Source organism: Bactrocera dorsalis, chromosome 2, assembly GCF_023373825.1.
Source record: "Bactrocera dorsalis isolate Fly_Bdor chromosome 2, ASM2337382v1, whole genome shotgun sequence".
In the NCBI taxonomy this organism is placed as follows: Eukaryota; Metazoa; Arthropoda; class Insecta; order Diptera; family Tephritidae; genus Bactrocera; species Bactrocera dorsalis.
In genome coordinates, this window is record NC_064304.1 from 90,721,044 (window position 1) to 90,746,080 (window position 25,037).

Below are 25,037 nucleotides of genomic sequence, written 5' to 3' on the forward strand. Positions count from 1 at the left end.
AGATGCAATTTTGAACTCATAATTAGTGCTGACATGAAAATATAGGAGTTACACAGCAGAAGTGGCAGAAATATGAACTTAAGAAAGAACTTTAAGTGGAATTTTAAAATAAGTTGGCATTGTTGTTATTTTGATTTTTTCATTAAATGGGATTTGAACTTAACAAATATCGGCATTTTTGTTAAAACGTGAATGTTCTAGACTTACAGCAAGCATCACTTAGAAGCTACGAAAAAGTTGACTCACGCACCCACAGCTAAATGAGTGTGAGTCACTTAGTTAAACTTAGAATATTGGCCTTAAAGCTCATAGCAGGAAAATAGATTTTTTTTAATATTTCGAGAAAAAGTTCTCATACATTTCCTCACTTTATGTAAAAAACTTCAATATTCGATTAAATTCAAATGAGAACTCATAGCATCAATTTATGAATATTCTACAATTATATTGAATCTTAGTCTTGAAAAAAGTTCTCAATCGCCCGCTTCCTCCATTACAAACGATTTCAAGGCTTAAGTGCTTTAAAATTGGAACACGCGTCATTGAGCGGATGCACTCTCGTACAACAATACTCATGTACATATTCCGTTAATAATTAGCTATGCATATATTGGCGCTGAATCTGAGGAGGATATCAGAGAAAAAGGTTAAAAATAAAAATGAAGCTATTCACATGTTACTTATATGTATATGCGCATGTGTATATGTATGTATACATGTATGTGTATCTGTGGCAATAAACTTGCAAGCGGTTGGGTCAAGAAGCTGGCAAGAATTTTTTAATAATCTTGATCTTTAAAGTACATAAAGACGAGCTGATGAATGACTCTTTGACCTATTGCAAGAGGCCGACCGCAACCTTCTAGCTTGATTGATTCTTCGTGTTTACAAATTAAACTCGAATAGGAAATTTGTGGTAAAAATTGATTGGCTTTAATTGTTGTTGAAGAACTCAATGTGTTGGCGTTAATTAACAGCCACATGAGTATGTTACTCTTTGGCATGGAGTTGAAGGTGAATAGGCAGGAAATTCCTGCCAAAATCAAAATGCGTTTAACATTGAAATTATATTGTTGTTGTTGTTTTTTCTTTGTAAAATAAATAAATTATTATTATAACTGTTTACAAATTTGAAGCATTCCACAGGCTTTGAATACTTAATTTTCCTAACTTTAAAATTAGGAAAATATTCACTGATAATATATATGATGAAACTCTGCTATTCATTATGTATCATTTAGCGACTTGTAATCCCAGCACGCTATCCCCAGTTACTTGCATTTACTTTCGAAAACCTCACACCAACTCAAATTTAGAATCTCCTTTGCTTCATTTTTGCCATCTCTATCAGATTAAGTTCTTACTCTCACATTAGTGGCCGCAGCTTTTGCTCCACACGCCATCAACTTGCTGAGTGAATGGTGTTTTTCATTCTTCAATTCCCACCATGAAGCCATTAAAACTATGAGTATCTGCGCAGAACAACAACAAAAACATACACCAACAACCATTTAATTGCTTTAGTCGCGGCATGGAGGTCAACTGCTAGTGGGTAATTATGGCTATAACTTAACTTTTACACCGACGAAGTTTCTTGGCTAGAATTTATAGTTCAGTACGGAGTTCACATTTGCGGACCATGTAGATATTGTTATACTTTTAGATAAACTAATTGGCCATTAGCGTAATTTAATTGCTGGAAAATTTGCACTTGTTCTTTTTTTGAAAATATTATATTGGTTACTATTTTGAGTGAGCTTTAACATATGTGTGCAGAGGTTCGACGTTTTAAAATTATGGTTCAATTAATATAATTAAACAAATAAATAAATTTTGTAATGCAAAAACTAAATCTAACATATGTATAATAAACGAGCGGGTCTTAAGCAAGTTGATACAACTTTTTTAAGAAAAAAAATCAGCTGAAGTTAGAGTATGGCAAAGCTTAAGCTTCCGCTAAAAGCTTTTTATGAACTGATAATAAAATATTATGATTATATAGTTTCTCCTAAGAAAATTATAAAATATTAAATCTCATTTTTGGCATTGAAAATTTTAGAAAGCTTTCACAAAAGCTCTTAAGGCTTTTAATAGATATCATTTAACTAGTATAATCTTATGTGTGTGAAAAATAATAACTCTTTCACTACGAAAAAAAGCTTGGTAATATAACTAATTGATGTAGAAAAGCTTTGATTAAAGTGCTTACTCTTGGCTATTAGTAGTATTCAACTCATTCACTAATAATAAGTAGGGAAGCTCTATAATATAAAAAGCTCTCGAAAAAGCTCAAGGGCAGTTCAGTGATGATTTTAAACTTACGAAATGTTTTTTAATGAAAGCAAAACCATATTTAAGGAAACTCTGTAATATAATAAGCTCTTGAAAAAGCTCTAAAGCAGTTCAGCGCTGATTTTGAACTTACAAGATGATTTGTATAAAAGTAAAACCACGCATAAAAAAGCTCAACTGGGTTTGGTGAAAGCTTTATTAGATAACACGAAACTTATTCCCCATTCTACGTTAAGTCAATCTAATTTTATTGTATCGGATGTGAATTGTCTGTTCAAATCTTTATAATAATTATTTCTGTGACATAAACTCAATTCTCTGCAATTAAATATTTAGTACTGCACTAAGCAGAATACGACTTGCAATGGCTTTTAATGCGCAAGAAAATTACTTCCTCATTCGTCGCGTTTATGCCATAAACTATGTTTATTATGATAACTGATTCAGGTATTGCATATGTAAACATATACTTATGTCAGCCAATTCTAGCGCTAGCTGATGCTAGCGATGTTTCATATCTCGCTTTTAATTTCACGTTTGCCAGCTTTAATTGACAACTACTTACATAGATATCGGAATATAACAGCAGATCAAGAAATTATATTAATTGATAAGCTATTATATATGCACATACACACACATAGATAATATACATTTATATGCGTTTATATAAATTCCCGTGACTAGCGCATAAACTAATTTCCACTTAAAGCTTGGATTCCGAATCTCGATCCGCTTTTGATCGCTTTCAAGTACTCAAGTCCATACTCATGCATATGTACAAAGTTATAACTCATCTCTGAAGTTGTCTGCGGTGTTCGATTAACTATGTAGATTTATCTATATGTATATATAATATATGGATTTGTGTTTATAAGTATATATGCATATGCTTTTTTATAGACAACCGTGTCTTCACCAGTCACTGCTGTCTTTCTGCATGCGCTTTTCACATAAATATTTATTGGCCGCTTAAACTGTATAATCTAGCGACCTCACCTTCTATTCGCTTACATCTCTAAATATTTATGCAAATCACACCAAATTAATTTTATATGCAAATCGACACATAAATAAATATCAAAGATGGCAACCAAGAAACGCTGCTGCTTTGTTATGCTTTGACCGTTATATGGTACATGTACATGTACAGATTTGAGTCAGTGTTAGTGTGTGTGTGCCACTTTACACCTCTGTGGACTTTTTTTCAATAATTTTATGCAATCAATTTGAAATTAGCGCCAAATACTAATATGTTTATTGTGAATATATGGAATATATATCGTTATATGCTTAAGAGCATACCCATATTTTATTTATTGCACAATATTTAAATACCGAAATTAAATTTTAACCCCATATATTTAGCATAAAGAACTGAACAATTCAATTTTTAGTAAAAAAAGGAAAAATTGAGTTAGAACTGATCTTTAAGAAAAAGAAGTTGTTTATTGTCTCTTTGAATTAAGTAATTTTTTTTAATATGATAATTTTTAAGCACTTAAATTCAAAGAATTTGAGCTTTAGAATATGCTGAACTTAAGTATATTAAATTTTAGTACGAAGGTCGTTATCTATGTCCTTTTCGCAGATACTTCTGACACCGTCCTCTAACGTGGCGGATTCGGCACTTCTTCATGCCAAGGAATGTATGTAGGTATCATAATATTTCAACATGAGTAAATTAAAATATCTGCAACTATGTTGCTGAAATTTTCATCAATTCATAAGAATTTTCATGTGGCATGTTTTGATGGCTTTGCTGAATAGTGCAGCTGCATTTATTTACGTAAAATCGCTATGAAATCCGACAATCCGATTCTTATTACTTACTGAATGCAGGCTCACATAAAGTGTCAGATCTTTCCTTAATTTTATTACCACAGGGTTTTCTGATAAGAGTAATATGATTACTTTAAAAAGAACAAACAATCGTTACGGAAATACAACTGTTTTTTATTTAGTGGGAAGTGCAATCGATACCATTAAGTTCTGAATAAAACATAATTCAAATGGCTTCCACGTCTTCCTTTGTGGGAACGAATTCGATGAACCCAATTTACGAATACTTTTCCAAGTAAATCACGTCGTAAATCATGAGTACATAGTACGTTCAATATTGACTTCAAAAGCTTGAAGATAGTCTAGTTCTTTACTAAAACCAACGACTTAAAATAACCCCCCTAGAAGTAGTCTAAGTGATGTTAAATCACAACTTCTTGGAGGCCATTCAATGTCACAATTTCTTGAAGTAATCGAATATCTAAACTCTTCTCGCAATAATTCGGCTGTTGAACGTGCTGTGTGGCACATAGCCTTGACTTGTTGGAACAAGATGTTGTCAAGATCGATTTCTTTCAATTGCGGTCATAAAAAGTTGGTCATCATCGATCTATACTATATTGACATACTATATTGACAGTAACGGTGTTCCCAGCTTCATTTGGAAAGAAATAAGGACCGCCGATTCCAACACTCTAAAAACCATACCAAACTGTCAATTAGGAGAATGTAATGGTTGTTCATGAATAATCTGTGAATTTTCCTCTACAGTTTTGTTAATTTACCGCACAACTCAGGTGAAAGTGAGCCTCATCGGAGAAGTTGATTTTCTTAAAAAAATCGTTAGCATTTTTAAGTTGTTCCAAGACAAAATCAACAAATTCACGACGTTAACGGTGATTCAGTTCTTGAGTGAGAACAATTCTACATGAATGCAAGCTCAAATCCTTTCTCAAAATTCGCAAGGTTGTAGTTTTAGACAATCCCATTTCTTGAGAACGTCTTGGCATAGACGAATTACCATCTTCAGCAACACAGTATTTTCTATACTTAGAGCGATTATTTGTCTTGTTGGCTCTTGAAAATTATGTAAAGAAAATGTGGGCTCGAAATTTTCATCAATTCAATGAATAGCGAGCACAAAATAAAATGAAAAAATAATAGTACAAATATTAAAATAAATTTGAAAATTAATTTAATTTAACAAAAATAATTAATTATAAATTTAAAAATTAATAAAGGTTGGTCGATTATTATGACCAAAACTGTAAAAGTGCTCGAAATCGCAAATTATCTGCGATCATTTGCGTTTTTTAAAACTCTTTTATAGTTTCTGTACAAAATATGATAGCACAAGATCGCTAAACATTTTTCTAATAATAGTTATATAACAAATTTTATTAGATAAATTTAATTAATCTTATTATAGCAGAAGACGTAGGTTGCTTTTTATGTTTTGCAATTTGGCAACCCTAGTGTTGCAATTTGGAATTTCACAACTTTAACGTAAAGTTGGACATTTTTGATGTGTTACAGAGTCAGAAAGTTTTGACATACAAGCGCTGTTTGTGATGTTAACAGTTATTCAAAATATTCATCTCGACCAAAATATGGAATTCAATTGCGAACATTGCAATAAGTATTATTCCTTTCCTATTTTTTTTATTGATGTCAGTTATATTGACATAACTATTATTGGTAGTTAAATGCATCTCTGAGTCGCAAAAATGATTAACTAAGCCCAAAGAAGTTTAACATGTATGATCAGTAATTAGTTTGCTAATCCTTTATATTAATTTCTTTCATTCTGCAGATTACTGAATTTTTAAGTCCTTGTACTGTCTTGTATCTTAAATGAAAATCAACTTCATTGACTTAATTAAAATCTCAGCAAAATTATAAATGCTTTTTAATTTTACATATAATATCATATTTGATAAAATTAACTTTTTAATGCTATGCTTATTAGCTCTAAATCGATCTTTAACTGCATTTGGCGGTTTATGTTTGGATCAAATGCTTATACAATGAGTGACCGCGGCATTAATCACAAAATTTGAGCGCAAGGTGCGAAATGACAACGTCGAAGCAGCTTTATGTAGAAATTAATATTTTTCGAATCATTATTCATGCGCACCACTTTGTTTGAGCCAAGAACTAGTTTTTCAGCTATAAAAATAAAAATTTTAATAATAATAAACTTGTCTGCAAAGTTCAAAGTTTCGCATCAACTTGTGCATATACATACAATGCATGTATGTGTGTGTGTGAAGAGTGAATGGCTAGTAATAAAATGTATATCTGTCCACTTTTGCTTTTTTTTCAACGCGTATTCAAATATAAATAACTCTAAGGCAAAGACAAATACAAAAGGCATAGCCGCGTATGTGCGAACTACTTTATGTGAGACCTTGATTTAGTTTTTGGCCTTTGTAGCCTTAATAGGCGTGCTTTCATTAATGCGCGAGTACAATATTGTTTTTTAGGTTTTTTAATTTGAATACATATCAAATATAACATAAGAGTGACTTTACATACAGCTTACTTTTGCAATTATAAATATTTAAATGCTCACTGCTCTAGATAAAGCCACACAATCTCTAACATTTGACAATTATATTCAAAGTACTTACTACCCATTTGAATGTAAATAGATACTCGTATGCTCATTAGAAATTCACTAGCTCTAATTAATGAATTCGCTATAAAGTCGTTAAGTTATTCTTTGCTTAGATAACTGTAAGGAAACGGAAAAGCGAAAGTCTCATATGTTTTGTGCTTTACGTATTAAGTCTGGCAATGTCTTTGCCTATAAACACGCTAGAAAGTGTGCATTGAGGTCTTCAATTAACGAGCCTCAATTAGTGGTTTCGCAAAAAGATAACATTAAGAAACTTGTTAAAATGCATATTTTGATTGAAATACTGTTGAATTGTGTATTTATTAATTGCTTTTGAATAATAATATTCAGCAACCTTATTTAATAAATAAATATTCATTCACCTCTGTCACCACTGGTAACTGGAAAAATGAGCAATTTCCCTATCAATATTGATAAGCATCGTGTTGCAGTTTTTATAAGTAAGCCTTAACTCGAACTCAGAATCTATCAAGTAATAGAGTTTGTCAAGATTTCTCTTACAATACTGATCACCATCCGACGGTCTACGACAATTTTCAGCTTTGTTTCCAGCCATAAAAAATCTCACAAAAATCCTTTGCGTCTCTTGGGCTGCTTTCTAGCTTGTCTCTTAGTCTTTCGAATAATATCTAGACACACACTGAAATTTTTTTTCTAAATATTGGGTGTTCGAAAAAGTCTTTTCGTATTTCTAATCAAACTTCAACTTAGTTTTTTTATATTTATACTAATAAATAAATATTTATACTAATAAATTTATACTAATAAATAAATAAACAAATACATATGTACCATTTTGGTCGACCACTTTTTGCCATTTTTCCGCTAGAGACATTATTCCATTAGTGTAAAACTTTCATCAGTGTAAATCGAAATTTCCACAAGGGAAATGAGCGAACCATTGTTGTGCCACGCGAACTGATACAGTATTGTCCCCGTAAACTTCACAAATTTCTTTGCTTTCAAGGCATTCTTTTTTTTATTTTTTTTTATACAAAAATTTCAAAATATAGAATTTTTTTATTATTTTCATTCATTTTTGTACAGCTTTTACTTTTTTTCAACTTCTGCGAATTTATTTTTTTAGTTAAATGAAGCTTAAAATCTCCTTTTTCCAACACTATATGGTATGACACAATGTGATTGGAAGCACTGGAGTTATACGACTGCAACGACATCTATTGACAAAATACGAAAAGACTTTTTCGACTACCTTTGGAAATTGTGAAATACACAAAAACTATAGATATTAGCGAAATTAGTCAAATTGACAGATCAAGATAAAAGTTCGTGGTTATACAATTTGCTAATTGACGTAATTAAGGTCAACTGAATAGAAACTGCAACTAAATTGAAAATCAAAAGAGTTAAGTGCAGTTTAGTGTGTACATTGCCTCTAATTGATTTAGTTTTCAAATAAGTTGCAGATTTTACAAGTTTCTTAACTTAGTCAATTAGCTATTTTATTGCAGAAAATTCGCAAGTGAACTAAATCAAGAGGCTAACTCAAATGTTTTTTTTTTCAAAAAATTGTTCGCTTTGATAATAAATAACTTAAAATTATGATTTAACTTCACTTTGTATTACAAATGTTAAGTTGGTTTGTTATTTTCCTTGAGCGAGTAAAACCCCGTAACAATTTTTGCGTATCACAATCTATTTTTATCAAAAGTATTGCAAGCAGTTATAAGTAAATGTGATTGCATACAGCACTTTGGCATTCTAAAACCTAAAACGCCGCTAAAGCGCTTCGCAAGGACGTACGTGAGCCAATGAAACTTGAAAAATATTTACAATGCTTATACATTTATACGAAAATGTGTGAATTTCGTAAAAATGCCGATAATTCCTTGAAATGCATACGTTGCAATAAACGTAAACACATTCGAACTAGTCATACTGGCAATCCCCACGCCTTTTCAACGCCTCAACAGGCATTCAGTGAGTCATTAAAAATCGCGAATATTTAAAATAAAATTACTTTAAAATCACTGCAGGTTTCACGGTAATTGCATGAAATGTTTTTCTCTCATTTTTACTAGCGTTTTTTTCTTAACACACACAGACACATTTGGCAATGCAAAGCTTTGGATGTATACGGGTATGTAACGAAATAAAGGTCATTTCTGTGCAGGCGGCTAATCACACTATACATTTTTGGGAAAATAATTGCGCTGCACGACATGCACGAATGCATACATATACATACATATATTTATATGGAGGGCGAAGTAACTGCGTGATAATTCGATAAATCTATTGGTTTTTTATTAGCGAAAATTATTTGCAAAAATTATGAATATTAATATATTTTGTAAAATATACTTTTTGCAGACATAAGCAATTATATATTTTAGCATTATTTTAAATACATACAAATATGTTTGATTGTTGATTGGGGCAGCTTTTTTATCGCGGAACACAAATTGGTTTTCAATACATTTTTTCGCCACGGGCCTGAAGTTGTAAACTAGTCACTCCATTTTTCCATATGCGCAGATGTATCTAAGCAAAGTATCCACAATTTTTTACCCTGAACAGCGTATCCAATGCGTATGGCATTAAGTGTGTAATTCCTCGAATGGTTGAATATATACTCGTACAAACTAGTTGCTCAGATTTTGAGACATAGCTCACACGCGTTCTTTTCTCCCTAAGAAGCTACTCATTTGTAAGAATGACCGACATCGACGCACTATATCATATAGCTGCCATACGAACTGAATGATCAAAATTAAGTTCTATTAAGGAAACTTCTGGATTTGTGAAGTGGTGAAATGGGTTTAATCATGCCAATACTTCACTTAGCTCCCACATGCCAAACAACGATTTTCGAACTTCCAGGTGACTTTATATCGCATATATCGGCCAACATGTTAGAAAACAACAGGTATGAAAATGAGAAAGCGTGTTTTTCTTATAACAGTGAATATTTGTGTGTTAGAATGAATAAAATCGGGTGAAAACTCACCCTAGACCCATATAACCAACAGACCTTATGTACTTGAATGTACCTTCCATGGCAAGTTGCAAGAGTATGAAATGTTCGGTTATACCCGAACTTAGCTCTCCTTAGTTGTTCTTATTTGGATTTATTGCACGCCATTTTTTCAACTTTTTACAGCATGAAATGAACTTTAAATTTTCTCAGCTGACAGTTTTTAATTTTTATGGCGGGCTTTTTGCATATTTATAGATAATAAAACTTATAATGAGCAAATAATATATATATTTTAATTATTATTTTTCATTTTCTGTGTCTGTGTTTTTTCACAATAAGATAAGCGTTAAGAAATATGTACAGTTTTAAATATTATTTTAAAAATTAACAAAAAATTTTTAATTAACAAAAATTTTTCATATATTTCTTAAAGCAGTCTTATATATGGAACTATGTCAAACTTTAGATTAAATTATGGACTTTCAAAGTGAGCGATTTGAACAAAAATATTATATGTGACACACAGTTAAAATAACTATATACTCCCTCCCTGTCGCTATGTGGGAAAAATTACGAATTTCTTACTGAAGGATTTTGAGTTTTTTTTTATTTTTTCACTTAAGAATTTTGATTAAAATGAATCCAAAATACTTCGATCATGACTTTTGTCAATTCTCATACAAATTTGTTGAGATTGTTAAGATCCGCCTGTTCATTTGAGGCTGAATTTACTATCTCAAGTCAGCGAAGAGCAGCACATCGGTTAAAATATCAAATTAAGACTCACTTAAAAAATCATCTTATACCGACATGAAAATTTATAGAAATTTCTCACATCGAAATTTAAACCATAAAGCCTCAACTATTACCAAATCGATTGGTCACAAAGTGTGCTGTTAGACGACACAAAGTTCGCTGAGCCAGCTTGTATGGTAATTAATCTATGTAATTAACTTTCAGCTTTGCATAAGCTATTTATACATTACTATGTAAAACACATAACAGTACAATAACAGTACATATACCATACATATCTTGCCTCACTTTTCACTCGTCATAAACGTACTATAATTTGCTATATTTAGTCGCAATTTCGTAAATAGTTTGCAGACATATCAACTCTTCTTCTTCATTGACTGCTTTCTTCATTTGCGCGACTAATGAAGACGACAAGTGGCTTTTAAACAACTTTTCATCAGCTAATTATCGGCAAACATTTACAGCATCTTAACTGGTATTTATTTAGCAAATCAGCAACCATATTGCCTTGATTGCGCTGTCAATTTGCCGTTAGTGCAGTTGATGTTATGTAAACGGTAATTTGCTTGCGCTGCAATTAAACACAATGTTTACCGCTTGATCACTTACTGATTGCATTGCTGTACTAGTTTATTTCGGTGTTGTGTGCCATGCATTGGTTTTTGAAATTATGTAATGACACTGTGACATGTCTCTTCGCTGTTGCAATGGACAATAAATATGGCGAATATAGTTTATTGTCTACAAATATGTGATTTTTCTATTAAATGGTTTTGAATTTGAAAATGTGAAATTCAATTCTATGCCAATAATGAATAAGCGTTCATTATTAGGTAACGGTTCATACGTAGACTATTATGTCTGGCTATTAACGATTATTAATGAATACGTTGCCAACTGTGAGTTTTCGGAAAAAAGTTAATTGTCAAAATATACTTTAAAAAAATTTACAAATCATATGCTTACTTTGACAGCTGGTTGGAGGAATGACCCTCTAGAAAATATTTCCTATATCTAAATTTATATTATAGGAAATCTTCTAGGAAATTGTAGACTGAAAAATGTTTTATATCTGAATTTATAATAGGAATGACCTTTTAAGAAATTTTATACTAAAAAAAATATCTTATATTATAAATTCAGATATATGAGATCTTTAAGCGTCCAATTTCCTAGAGGGTCATCCCTATGTTCGTTTTTAACAAATATGTATTTTATACTCGAGCTACCGGCGAACAATTTACGAGGACAAATACGCGGATAAGAAGACAAGAGACGGAAAACTGTTTCCCTCCTTGTATACTCGTACTAGTATAACTTCAAAAAATCGTAAAAATAATAATTTCGAAATCATAAATACATATTAAAAAAAAAATTAAATTGGCCACTTACTCAAATATAAGTTTCGTGAGTTATATGATAGACATAAACACTTTAATTGAGACTTGACTTTATTTTGACAAGTATTTAAACTTTGTTTTTTTTTTATTTATTTTAAGCTTTATTAGGCCATTTTGTGTTAACCCTCTGTCAGTGTATGCATAATCACATTCGTTACAGTTGATGAGTTTTAATGTGAAACTCCTTTTTATCTGCGTGTGAACTATCTTTATGTCTATACCTGTATGTAATATTTGTTTTTGTATGTTAATTCAGTCTACTTTTGCTTTTAAAGCTTTTGCTTTATTAGCATTGTTACAAATTATGCTCTGCACTCTTAACATTTCACGCTCCAATGTTCTCATTTGCTTGAAATCTGTCGTTACGAAAGCAGCGGTTTGGTTTGCTTAACTTTTGAAATATTTTTTAAGTTTTAAATAAAGCACGAATTTCATATTAAAGCAATTTAGAAAAGTCATTACAAGATTTTTAAGCAAACTGTAAAGTTTGTTAAGTAATTTAAGCGATTGAGATCAGCAAAAAAGCAATATATACATATATTACACTGATTGTCATACATAGATACTAGTCTAAATAAAACAGTCGTAGCATTCACTATAGAAAGAGAAATTTGATTTAAGTCGACTGGTGTAACTTCTAATTTATGTGAGCGGGAAATCTCTTTGACACAAATTGATGTCATCAATTATGTACGTGGTTAAGAGCCGCCCTCTGCACCTTGCCGCCAAATACCGCCTCAGCATCATACAAGCACATTCCATTTCGCGCTCAGCATTGGCAAACTTACTCCACTCGCCACATAAATTTCTTCAGAAACAGCTATGCGCTTTGTACATTGGAGTGTGAAATTCTACAACCGTCCCGTCGTCCAACAACACAACCACTTTGACTTATCAATGACCGCGAAAACAACTGGTTTCTTTGTCTCTATGCTTGTTGCTCTTTCCTATTGATTTTCCTCTAGCTCATCTCGCGCCGCAGCCGCGGTGTTAATTGCAATTCCAGTTGTTTGGCCGCCAGAAAATGTCGTAAATTATTCGTTTGGCATTCTGACAGCTGGGAAATATATGCACGTGTGTAATACCTAGTTGCTACAAACTCGCATGGCTGTTTTTCAGGTAGTGGAAATCACGATTTATTTCCTTATTTTTAATTTGGCATTCTTTCATACACCTGGTTTTGGTAGCTGCCTGCTCATGTATAAGCGATTTCAAGTATTTTCGTTTTGTTTAGATTAAATCAAGCGTTAGCCATTAGAGAAAGTTTTCTACTTAATGAGTGCTTACAGCTCGAGCACTTGATGCTGAGTTATTAGGTATTTTTAGTACAAGTGAGCTTAGAGGCGGAGGAAGTAATTAAAGTCAAATTGTATTGGTCAAGTTTTGAAACTATTTTTATATTTTCTAGCAAAGTTATTGGCCCGCCCTAATTTCCAACCGGTCTCAGAAATATATGTTCGAGTACTTGTATCTACATTTGCACAGCTATTTTTAATCTCTTTTAGTGGATAGTAAGTTTAATACGAGATTCTAGTGTAAAAGGCGGCAGAGAGCTGACTTTTCCTCTAACAGAAGGTTATTTATTAGATTTAAGAAATCATATTTAATCAATGACAATTATTTTTCTGTTAAATTAACTTAAATTTTCATTTAACTTTATTATAACTGATTCCTTCATATTGAAGAAAGAGGTAGTATCTGCTCTCTAATTATAATTGGCTTAGGTTAGTAAGTGGTTATGGTAACAGGTCAATTGAAGAGTCCCGTCCTGAGGCCATAGGTGGCGCTACTAGAATGAAATCCATATGATTCTTAGTTAGCCCTAACCTTCAAAAGGCGCGTGTATAAAATTGTCAGCTGTCATTGATACAATTTTGCTTTTTGAAAGAAAAAAATACAGTTGAAGCAAAACTTGGCTCCGGACACTGCCCTAGGAAAATCAACCATGAACGGTTGGTAAGCTAAGTTATGAGGTGGTTTTCTGCTTAACGACCACCGAGGATTTCGAATGTAGTGGACGCCCAAAAGAGATTGTTACCGGCGACAATATCAAAAAAGTCTGCAAAATAATTTTGGATGACCGCAAAGTGAAGTTGCTTAAGATGGCAGGCACTCTAAAGATATCAACTAAACGTGTAGATCATATAATTTACGAATATTTGGTATGAGACAGCTCTGTGCAAAGTGGGCGAGCTCAGTTTTGACCAAAAACAATGACGAGTTGATGACTCGGAGCAGTTTTTGGAGATTTTCAAACGTAATAAACCCAAATTTTTGCATCCATATGTGCAGTGGATGAAACATGGCTACAACATTTCTCTTCGCAGTCCAATCGACAGTCATCTGAGTGGACTGAACACGATGAACCCGCTCCAAAGAGGAAAAACTCAACAGACGGATCATGGATTATGGCATGAGTATCTTGGGATGCGCATGGCATAATTTTTATTAACTACCTTGAAAAAGAAAAAGCTATCAGCAGCGACTATTATATAGAGTTATTGAACCGTTTGAAGTACGAAATCGCCAAGAAACGGCCGCTCGTGGCTGATAAATCCAAAAATAGCTGGAGTTGGAAAGTAATCTGAAAGACACTAGTTGTTAAAAAAAAAATTGAATTTAAAAAACTTTAATTCAAAAATTTAGACAGATTTTCATATACCAGTATATCATTTACATAAAAATATAATTAAACGCCAGCAACATCAAATTATTAATTTAATTAAAATCACTTTAATTAATTAAAAATAATATTCTCTAATTACTACCATGCTCCGAATAATTTTCCGATAAATATTGCTTGAAATTTCGAATTCATAAATAAATTTTCTTCAATATTAATGCCCACTACCGGCAACATTCCGATTTGCAATAGAAAAACGAAAAACCAAATCCAACTCAAGGCAGTAACGCCTATAGCCAGCAAAACAGCAAAACAACAGCAAAAAAGCAAAGAAAAATACAACAAAAATCGATATTAAATAATTACAACAATGAAATGCGATTGTAACAACAACGGTAACATGCTGTGTAGCAACACTTCACTGCCACATCATACCGCAAGACACAGCACACGCGTGCATACTTCAAGTCATGCTGTCGGATCATGCTGCTCTTGTTGTTGTTGCTGCATGTTGTTGCTTCGCATGCTGCTGTAATATGTAGCGGTGATGTAATGATCATAACGCATGTCTAATAAATAATACAAATGTTTGTATGTATAGCTGTGTGTGTTGTGCAAATAAAATGTTCGCATATTGTAATTTTTCTTTAAACATATTTCTTTAAACATTGCTTTTTTATGTTTATGGTTTTTTATTATAAATACAATGCATTCGCATTAGCATTAACAGCAAAGTAATTAAAACCGATATTTATAGCTTTTTTGCTTTGTTTTGCTATTGACCTTTAACAGTTTTTTTATTTTTTTTATTTTTAACGGTTTGGCTTTAGTAAACTGCACTTATTATTTAAAAAATAAATATGAAATATTTTGGATTGTAAGCAATTTGTTCGACACAAATAAATCAGTGATGCATGATCTATGATGACTTTCGATTTAGTTTCAACGATTTGGCAAAGTATTATTTTCAAAAAATTTTGAACATTTTTTTTATTTTATAGAGTTTTTTTGAAAGATAATTATTATTTTTAGAAAAAAAACATTTCTGAAAATTATAAAAATTGCAAAATTAAGACTAGTCATAAAAGTAATAAAGAAAAGTGAAAACAAAAATTATTATTGAACTTGTCAACATTTTTTATAGGCTTTTTAATAAAACAGCGTTATTTGAACAGGTTGGCTTAAAAAAAATCAGTTTGAAATAAAATTTCTTGAGTGCATCCAATTTGTAAGAACACTATTTTTATCTTTTATTAATTTTAATTCATATAAAAAATCCGAAATTTTTTTTTTTTTAATATTTAATTCAAATAAATAAAAAACACCGTTAAATAAAATAAAATAAAGTAAAATAAAATAAAATAAAATAAAATAAAATAAAATAAAATAAAATAAAATAAAATAAAATAAAATAAAAGAAAATGAAATAAAATAAAAAAATAAAATAAAATAAAATAAAGTAAAATAAAATAAAATAAAAAACTTAAATAAAATAAAAGAAAATGAAATAAAATAAAATAAAAAAATTAAATAAAATAAAAAAATAAAATAAAATAAAATAAAATAAAATAAAATAAAATAAAATAAAATAAAATAAAATAAAATAAAATAAAATAAAATGAAATGAAATAGGTATACGTCTTCTTAGCTCTCACTCCTCTTGAGTGCAGCCAATTTGTAAGAACACTATGTTTATCTTTTATTAATTTTAATTCATATAAAAAATCCGAAAAAATATTTGTTTTAATATTTAATTCAAATAAATAAAAACACCTTTAAATAAAGAAAAGGAAAGATAAATAAATATTGAAAATATAAAAAGAAATAAAATAAAATAAAAAAAATTAAATAAAATAAAAAAATAAAATAAAGTAAAATAAAATGAAATAGGTATACGGCTTCTTAGCATTCACTCCTCAACATAACATCTGATCTTAAGTTTTTCCATGCTCATACACAATAAGCACTCTTCTCAACTTGCCTATCCACTTAGCAACAAAACATCACTCAAACTCATTACTTGTACAATATATTCTAAGCTTCAGTGTAAGACGATTTCTAACAGCTTCTAGAAATATCTGCAGCAAAATACAAAACATAATCTTGATTGCAGTGGAGCAGCCGTGACACCAGCACTCAGTTTAATAACGCAAAAACAACAATTCAGTTTACAAACACCTACACATATATTATACATATGTGTGTATGTTGCATGCCTGCTGAATGTTAAACCGCAATGAAAAGGTCAATTCTTCAGCTCAATCGGAATGTGGTGAATAAACAGCCAGATTGAAAAAACAACAACATAACTAGTAGTAGTAATGAATAAAAAAGTATACAAAAAAGCTCAAAACAACAAAAGCAACAACACCAAATGAAATAAGAAAAACTATTCAACTGCACGAACAACAAATATGCGGCGCCACAAAAGCCAAAAGAAACATAAATTAGTGTCAGGCGAATTGATGATTATGCTGTTGATGGTAATGACTTGGAAGCATGATAAGCAAAGGCATTAGAAAGAGCGCTTCATGCATGTGGCAAACTGCGTGCAACATTATCTAGCAGCCAAAAACAACATTGTTGCTACAATGATGAGCTGAGAAGATCTATTGCTTAACAGGAGAACGCATAGCGGCTATTGACGCTTTCAATTAATGAGCTGGAAAATAGAAGCGAGGCATGCACACAGAATATAGTGAAAAAGTAGACGAGAGCATGTTGGCATGTGTTGCACTTGAATGCGTATAGAAACGTGCATGCAAAGCGCTGGAATTATGTGCCAGAGTTTGACTGGCAAGTTTGTGTCTTAAGTTTTTTGTTTGCAGCAACTCAATTTTATGTTTTAATATTTTTTTACTTAACGGTATTATCTCTTAAATCTTATTTATTATAACTTATTAGTCTTTTTTACAGGGTGGGGATACTTTGGTTCTACTAAGAAAATTCTATTTTTAAACTAAAATCATTTATTTTATTGTTATTCATTTGGTCAAAGAATATTATATAACAATTTATAACAAATACTTCACTTATTTTTGATTACAAATATTAAATACTTTCAAATTTTGATCACATTCGCAACTTTTCCAAACTATTTTCAATAAATAGTTGAGACACGCACCATTTATCAGAGCTGTGCCTTGGCTAAATTACAAAATTAACGTTTCATATCAAACTTGTACGCCAAATACATCCATATAAAACGAGCGAGACTGAATTTTGAACCCAACACTTATTAAAATATCTGCTTTTATAACAGTACTCCAGATTTACCTTTACATTTTTTTGACTTTTTCGCCTACAAAATGCCACAAAGTTATGTCATCCTCAATGACAACTGAATTTTCGCCTTACCCACAGATGTCATTCACGCCGCATTTAAGAATACGCAATGCCACACACGCCACATACTACTACATAAATTCATAATTAAGTACCGCTTCGTATTGAATTGTCGCTTTCTTGTTGACGCCCACATATGCACACACACTTTCTGAATTTCCGTAATAAGGAAAAAGACCGTAAAGCAACATAACATAATACCCATAAAGCTCTAAAACTTGTCACCACACACTGTCCGCTGAATGCTAACGAATCAACGACCCAAATACGATACGAATTTGGACATAGTTGGACCGTTACGAAAAGTTTTCGTCATAAGCATGTGCAGACGAAATACCAAAAATCGCGGCAACTGAGCAAAACGTATTAGGGTGCAATATTTTTTGGACAAATTACAGTCGACAAATGAAAGCGCTTGCCGTCAGTGAATGTGCAGTTGTGCAAATGAGTCATTATTACCAAATACGGATGGACATATGTACATAGCTGTGTAGCAGACATGCGGATGTGCGTGTGCGACCGCGCGAATGTGTTGCGGCGACATGCTGCGCACGCGCGTTGACTTTGGTGTTAATAATCGTAATTAAAAGCGCAAATCACATGACTGCATACATGTGTATTTCATTTATGCATTAAAAAACTTGTATATGCTTGTGTTTGTAGGTGTAAGTATTTTCCATGTAATGCTTAATTTGCGTGTCCAGTTGAATTTTATACAAATATTTTATTAATATTTGCTTCTTTTTTTCTTTTTATTATATTTTTTTTTGCTTCAATCACTCACCATCTAACTTGTAGACTTGAACTCTCGCTCTGCTTCTTGAGTACAGCAATTTGTTTATGGCTTGAAGAGCCCACACACGTAACTATTTGCCGCCGGCGTTTTTGTCGTGCTTTGGTGTTCGTTGTCGCATCCGCCATTGTTTTCGGCATCATCAAAAATTATGATTTTTTTTATTGTTGTTGCATTGTTACTTCGTGCCAGTCTTCCGGTCAATCGATAAAACATGAAAGAAAAGCATAACTGTAAAAACCCAAATGCTAACAAGTGCGAATGTGTATGTATGTGTGTTTGTGTATACTTTTACTTGAAATATGTAAATGCGTGCATATTGACTGTAAAATGTTAAATAAAACACGGTTGAGCACATCCGTCTCAATGCACCTTTTCGTTGTTGTCTTTATTGTGTTTTTATTTATTTTTTTGTGTCTGCTTTGACTTTTGCTTTTAAGCGGCACTTGCAGTTGCTGCTTTACTGCTCCTCTTTATATTTTCTTTTATTGTCCATCACCCTTTGAAACCAATGCCTTGTCTTGACTTAAATGCTGAAGTGCAGTTTGAATGAAGTGTGGAACGTGCGCAGTTTTCATAAATAGCGGTACTACATATGCAAGTGCTAATAACGCAAAGGACATGACTATGCAACTACTTATTCTATAATAGTGACTTAAACACCTTGCTTGGAGATATAAAATGAAATAAATGAGGGTGATGAGCGCCATTAACTTATATGTATGTGTATATTTTGAAAATATGCAATAAACAGTGAGAAAAAATTCATTAAAGAAAGTTATAACTTCAGTAATGTGTTGCCAGATAAATCCACTAAAGTCGATTTTCGAAAAAATAAGGAAAAGATATAACAAGTGGATTGAAAGTTTGCGTATTTTCATAAAATTAATTACCAAAAAAAAAAAAATAAATAAAATTAATTAAAAAAATGTGGCAACCACTTTGGTAATATTTTTTTTTTAATTCTGACTTTTTTTAAACTTTTTAATTTTTGTTTTTGTAATAATTGGTTGAATTTACAAATATTTTAAAATAAACATATTTAAGGGGTTACATTGGACTCCTCGGGTAAAAAACAGCCTTTTATAAAACATTTTTTTCTCATATAAAAAACGAAATATTTTATCAGAATTTTTAATTGGTACTAACATACACTATTAATAAAGAAATACTGAAATTTTTAGAAAAAAATATTTTAAACTACTCGGAAAAAAATTAATTTTTTCTGAGAAATATTGATAGTCGAAAAAGTCTGCTCGTATTTCTAATCAAACTTCAACTTATTTTTTTCATAATTATAATAATAAATAAATAAACAAATATGTACCATTTTGGTCCACCACGTTTTGCCATTTTTCCGCTGGAGATATTATTCCATCAGCGTAAATCGAAATTTCGAAATTTCCAGAACGAAAGCGAGCGAACCGTTGTTGTGCCGCACGAACTCATGCAGCATCATCTCCGTAAACTTCACAAATTTCATTGGTGGCTTGCGTCGCATTCTTCAATACAAAAATTTCAAAATATAGCTAAGTTCTTCATAATTTTCACTCATTTTTGAACAGCTCTAACTTTTTCCCAACTCCCGCGAATTTAATTTTTTTTTAAGAAATTAATCTTGAAATCTTACCTTTCCAACACTATATGGTATGACAGAATTTGATTGGTATCACTGGAGATATACGAGTACAACGGCATCTATTGACAGAATACGAAAATACTTTTTCGACTACCCAATATTTTCTAGTGCTACATTTTATTATTAAAAATTTACGCAGAGTTTAAGTAAATAGCACCCATTCTCAAAAAATTTTCTCTGAAAAACATTTATGTACTATATAACTTCTTTTATTTACATTTAAAACTTCAATTTTTGTTCTTCATTACTTCTATTTATATTTTTGCTAAAAACGCTTTAATCTTTGCTTCATTGCTTGCAAACTCAATGCATTTACTTTGGCTTTATATGCAATTTATTCCAAATTCGTTCTTGTCTTTAGTTGTTGGTTGGTGTCTATTGTATTGGTGCTTAAGGTTTCGCATCACACCATTGCTGTTTTACTTCCTTTGAATAGAAATTGCAGTTTTCTGTTGACTTCACCTAGAACCTTCTCCGTAGTAACCAACATACTCGTATATATTGTATAATATGTTTGTATATACAACTGAAGCAAGGCGAAAGGGCTAAGAAGTAGCTTTCCGCAGCGCACTCCAGCCAACGTTCACCGGGCCATTCATCCGCAAAGTCCATGTGCCGCTAAGCCGCGTGAGGGTTATTGACATGAACCTTGAGTTCTGTGTGTTCGCAAATAAAGAGTGTTATTTTTGCTATAATTTTATTTATTTCTTATTTATTTTCATGTTTATTTATTTCTTCTTATTTTCGTTTTTGCGTTTGCTTATTTATTCCATTCACAACGTCGCTATCACACTTCCTTTACTGCACGGCACAGGGCGATTATTTACATTCTTACAAGTACATATCAATGTGTGCGTGTGTGTAACAGTATGTTATAGAGTGCTCAGCTTAGCAGTTGTCTGTGGTGTTGGCAGTAATGGCGCAAATAGCAGCGTCCACAAATTGGTGAAATTTCATTCAATTAGAATGCCATTCTTGGTGGCTAAGTAGTTGTTGGCGATTTGCACACGCCTCGCTCTGCTGACAGCGTTAACAATATGATTGCCCACTTATAGAGTTACTTTTCTACTTAGCATTTGCAGATTTAAGTACGTACAAATGTAGAAACATAGAAAGTAGGGGCGAAAAATTGAAGGAGAAGAATAGTGCAAAAGTGTTTCATTGAAATGTGTGAAGAATCAAAAGAGTTTAGCAACGAACTTGTTCCATACTTGCTCATCCCTTATAATTAAATATAAAAAATATTATATAACATTTTTTATATTATATAACATTTTATATATTATAGGACATTGCATAAAATCTTACAACAGAAAAAAAATTTTTTTTGATTAATAATTAATAAATTTTTTTCGTATACTTATTGATTTTCAACCATGCATATTTTTCATTGAAAATTTTTACGGAGAAAATATATTTGAACACCGCTAAGAAATTGAAACGAACAATATAATATTTATATATATAATTTTTAAAATTTTATTATCGCTGTGCTGGCAAAATTAATTATTTTATAATTTCTTAAACAATTTGCTGCGCATAGAAACGAAGTGTTAAGTAAGAGCTGCCAGTCAATTATTACGGCAAATTTTGTTTTGACATACTAATTGCTTCTTGCACTGTTGTTGTTGTTGTTTTTAAGTTGGACTATGCATTATGTTTATTTTTATTTTCCATATGCCATAATATTTGCGTAATTTCCATTCACACCCATTACTTACTCAATACATTAGTAAGAATTCGCCTTCCCTATTCAGTTGAGGCTAAATATGATACATAAAGTTTATACTCAATCATTAGCCATTAGCCCCATAGTAATACACGAATTTCAAGTTCAGAAATATCCTAAAAAATATTTTCTCGGCTGCGACACGCTAGAAGACACATATTCAACCTTGGGGCTACACAGGGGCATAAATACATATGGACCCAATATACACGGTACATGCTTGTATATTATAAAACTGTCTAAATATATATTAAACCTGCGTTTCAGAATAATGACACACGTTCTTTTGGTGTGATAGGAGCTGCTTTTGATTTATGACTCACTGCAAATTTTTACTGCCAAACTCGTCTTTTCGATTTTACTTATGCAATAATATCATAATCTTATTAACTCCTAAGAAAACCAAACAACACAATATAAATATAAAATAGACTAAATATAATATATAAAATATAACATAATTACTTTAGAATTTTATATTCGTAAATTTGACCATTTTTATATAACGGGTAGGCCATCTAACGTTTTAAATTTGAATTATCTATATTTCGACATTGGAAACGTCAAATACCATTCGGAAAGTGACAAATATTCAGTAAAATGTCTAAAATTTACGAAATGGGTCGCTATTCACTAGAAGAAAACTGGGAAATATTGAAAACAGTTTGGGCAGAAGATCGTTTGACCGAGGATGGTAAATTTTACCGAAAAATTACTCAGGACGAGGCTCATTTCCACCTCGATGGTCACGTTAACCAGCAGAATTGTCGCATTTGGGGCACAGAAAACACGCACGAAATCGTCGAGAAGCCAATGCACCCAGCACGAACCACTGTATGGTGCGGATTTTGGTCTGGTGGAATCATCGGCCCATTTTTCTTTGAAAATGAAGAAGGAACCACCGTAACCATCAATGTGAGCGACAATGTTAACCGAATTTTTCTTCAAGCGAATTGAAGAGGAGGACTTGGACAACATTTGGTTCCAGCAGGACGGCGCTACGTGCCATACAGCAAACGCTACACTCAATCTTTTACGCCCTATCTTCGAAATTTAAAATTTTATGTGGCCCACCCTATACAAACATACTTTGAATATTTTTAAAAACGTTTTCCTTAACTCTTAATTATGGCATAGCGACTTTATTTTACATACAGTTACCATATGTCATATTTATTAATAAAAGATATGGAAATTTGTGTCCCCTAAGGAGTTGTAAATGAACACAGTAAAGCACAAAACTTAGACATAATTATATATTTATATAATATTTATATATATTTATACATATATAGTATGTAATACGTATTGTTCTTACCATATATACATATATATACATGCATCTTCAATCAACCGCCAACTTTCGAAACGGTGCTTAATAAATATTTCCGCGCATTATGCTTTAGCACAAATTCCCAATAATAAACTTACTCTAGCAAAGGTTACTTCTAAGCTATAATCTGAGTATTTTCTAAACAACCTTTTCGTTCACACCGTTTTTTTCTTTACCTTTGGCTGTTGTTCGCTCATTTAAGCTCTTCTAAGCTGCTGCTTTGCCGTTAATCACTTCTTTGCCATCATTTACCTTTTCGAATTCGCAACACGAAAATTAGCCGTGAATTCGACAGAAATATTTATATTTAGTATTTAATTTGATTTGTTGGACACCGCGTCTTTTAATGGCATTGTCATTGCTCACCTTTTGTGCTTGAGCTCATAACTTAAGATTTTTTATTTATAGTGTTCTAAGGAACTATGAGTCATGCAGAACAGCTTTAACTGTTTCAACGATTGGCATTTGAAACTAAAAGATTGAGGATTTGAAACTAACGGCTTTTCAGTGTGTAAGCAGTGATATTTGGAGAAATAAGAAATTCGTAAAGAAAGTTTATATAAAAAAAGAAGAATAGTTGTAATAAAGTAATATGGTATGAAGTACTCCATAAGAAATGGCAATAATATTTATTTCACCTTTAAACCTGAAAGCGATGTAAAGTTAAAATTGCCTGAGATATGTATTTGTATTAATAATCAGCATACATTATAATAATATTTACGTTTTACCGATTTATTATTTATTCTTATTTCGAGGTTAGATTTCGCTCAATACGTAATTCTCAATAATGAACCAACTCAATATAATTTAAAGAGTTATGTTCAACAAAAAATTTTGTACATATAAGAATTGAAATGTGAGAGAGATTGTTGGAATTATAATAATACTGACGACAATTTTTTCTGCATTTTGAACACGCCTCATACAGTCACACAATGATATAAGAATACAAATTTACTTAAGAGATTGGATATACTTTTCTTATTCAACGGTTTAAAGGTTTTTGGGGTCAAATTTTGTTAAAAATTTATGCCTGAAAACTTTTTTTCAATGGTCTTATCAATTATATATACATAAAAATCAGGAAAAGATGTCAATATCATCTTATAATAAGCATAACTACTACATATTGCAGCTTGCTAATTTATTTCGAGCAATAATTAATATAATAAAATTCCAATAAGTTAGTAAAATGAATAATAATGCGAGTTATGCTGGATGCTAGTAATGCTGGATATCTACTGAAATCCGGATTTCTGGTTATTGACACCACTAGCTCAAGTAGCTATTCTCCGTGATTTGTCGCAATTTTATCTGTCAATCACATTGAATGCATGTTTTCCTCTACTTTCCTCTATTCTTCTGATATTTAAGTTTTCATTAGCGCTCATATCAGTTTGTAATCTTATTGTCACGTTCCAGAAAGAAAAATAAAAATGTCTGCTAGAAATAATCATGATTAAGTATAAATAACTTTGCATTTATCAGCGATTATAAATGTTAACGAGTAAGGAAGAACTAAGTTCGGGTGCAATCGAAGATTTTATACTCTTGAAAGTTGAAGGAATCAAAGTCAGGAAATACCTTAAGATATAAAACGTCTACCAGAATATCGGAATCCAAGCAATTTTATTTATACATACATATACTATATATATATAATCCTAAATGGTGACTACTCCACTTGGACTCAGCAAGTGAGCTCCATCTGGTATATCAAATGATCAAACTGGTCTATGCGTGGCTTATTGGCCTAC

At 31.5% G+C, this 25,037-nt stretch overlaps 1 protein-coding gene across 4 annotated transcripts in view; it reads left to right on the forward strand.

Annotated features, from left to right (window-relative positions):
- Window positions 1-25,037, forward strand: part of LOC105230333 (putative epidermal cell surface receptor) — a 50,381-nt gene that overhangs the window by 4,735 nt on the left and 20,609 nt on the right. The gene's annotated exons all lie outside the window — the stretch shown is intronic.